The sequence below is a fragment of the Anneissia japonica genome, unplaced genomic scaffold (assembly GCF_011630105.1).
Source record: "Anneissia japonica isolate Jap-2015-1 unplaced genomic scaffold, ASM1163010v1 scaffold288182_len93402_cov192, whole genome shotgun sequence".
Taxonomy (NCBI): domain Eukaryota; kingdom Metazoa; phylum Echinodermata; class Crinoidea; order Comatulida; family Comatulidae; genus Anneissia; species Anneissia japonica.
In genome coordinates, this window is record NW_022737493.1 from 21,319 (window position 1) to 23,583 (window position 2,265).

Genomic DNA, 2,265 nt, shown 5'->3' on the forward strand with positions numbered 1-2,265 from the left:
CGCAGTTGTGTTCGAACCTACCAGGTACCCACTTGTACTCCTGGGTGGAGAGAGGCAACCGTTGTAGATAAAGTGCCTTGCCCAAGGACACAAGCGATTTGCACAACGAGAGTTTCGAACCCCCGACCGAGGTTGGGAATCCAAGCCACAACTGATGCGCCAACCGCTTCCAGCGGTAGGCAATGAATGATGACGTGACACAAACTTAAAACATTAAATCGGTGCGCGATTTTCATTCACGTGTGCAAAAAGGCTGAAATATTCATTTGGACTGTCAAGACAAAGATCGTATAGTGCCGCTCGCGGCGCTATACAATCTTTGGTAAAAAAAAACACAACAAATGAACAGGGTTCGTAAGTGTCCTTAAATTCCTTGGTCCTGGAAAAACAAATGAGCATTTCCCAGTACTGGAAAGTCCTGGAAATTTAAGACTGTCCTTGAATGTCTTGGAAATTTGATCATTTACCATTAATTGCAGTACTACACGTTGCCTAGTAACAGTAAATTGAATGAGAAACTTTCCCACAAGTAGGTTCCCACAATACTATTGAGAGAATCAGGCCAAGTCGTCTTTGTACGCCGCCAATTCAGGAATGTTATCAAAGACAGAAAGAATGTCATTGCTGAAAATGGCCGACTGGCTGGTTCAGACAAACTTGTGCGATTCAGTGAATGGAGTTGTTCGCCTATAGTGAAAGCGGTGCTTTTTCCTAAATCTTGTATATTAATTATGTTTGCATTTAATTTTAATTCAGACATTGAAAATCATAATCGTTAACTTTGTTGACATCTGCTATGGTGGTATTTGCTTTCTGCCGTGTGTTATAAACAGTACTGAAATATTAAACTTGAACTTTTAATCAGTTGAACAGGTCTTGTCGCACGTGCTCAGCCCGGTGAATTTGCTTTGGGTAATTCATCACTCTCCAGACATGCACACTTGTTCAGCACGAATGGGCATGTTTTGGCCCTATCCAGCAAAAAAAAATTAGGCTAGGCTTATGCTTATGCTTATGCTGTCACGGTTAACGTGTATTCATTAATCTAAGAAGCAATATTTTTCAGTGGGCGTGGCCACCGAAAATAAATTCCACGTCGCCCTCATATTTTGGTCGCGCCCCCCCCACACCTGTCATTTTAATACTGCTAGATACGCCACTCAATTCATCGGGGAGAAAAACAAATTATATGAATTTTCTACATACTCTAAAATCGATTAAACAAGCCATTGAAACCCCCTAAATTGTCAAAATTTTCAGGGCTTCGAATGCCGCGTTATAATCGAAACTCGACCACGCCCACTTTGCTTTCGTCGAGAACAAATCAAGAAATAGGAAATTTCTAACGAAATGGCAGCACGGTCGGCTGTGGCTGGAGTGCAAAAAGCCAGAAAAGGCCAGCGCCGAAACTAGATGTACTGTCGAAATTGCCTAGCGGCAGTAGCGATCGTCCCTAGCCTTATAAGTTCCTTCATCGTTGGTTTAACTCAGTTTAAATTAAAGACTATTAAAATACATTCATTAATTTTCAAATTTTAAAAATAAGTACATATTGTCACATAAAAGAAGGTGTAAATAGGTGTTTATCAATTACACTATTCTGTATATTATTACTCTGTTGTAGTGTTGTTACAGTACAGTAGATCATGATAATTGTTTACCATTTTAAGCAGATTGTCTAGAGATACAATGCCATACAGCAGAGGTAAAATTCAGTCCCAGATTGCATACAAGAATAAAGGTATATAAAGTTATGTTTGTAAAGTACTTGATTTTTTAATTTGTTACGCCGAAAAAGCCAGGACGACTTGATTTTGACCATGGCCAGTGGCATGTATTTTTCAGTGGCCCTGCTGGCTACTTGGGTTTAGAGGTTAATTTTCAGCCCTGCATGCATCTTAGCACGACAGGCACAATTTCGCTGGAACAATATCGTTTGGCAAACCTAGCTGCTACAACTTTCTCTGTTTAAGAAACCGTTGGCCGAATCTGAAAAAAACCTGCCTACAGAGCGCACCTAATACTGGGTTCCAAGTTGGAAGAAGCCATTTCCGAGAGAAAGGTGGGTCGGAAGGGAGGAACTTTCACAAATGCGGGTGTGAACCACATCATCCCCACCATGGTTGGAGCTGAGGAAAATATGTATGATTGTGGCACGCTTAGATGGCCTGAAATGGCCCTCTCAGACATAAATTTGCTTTCCTCCTTTCTGTACTGTACTAATGATTTGGTTAAATATTTCCTAACACATTTAATTATATTTTG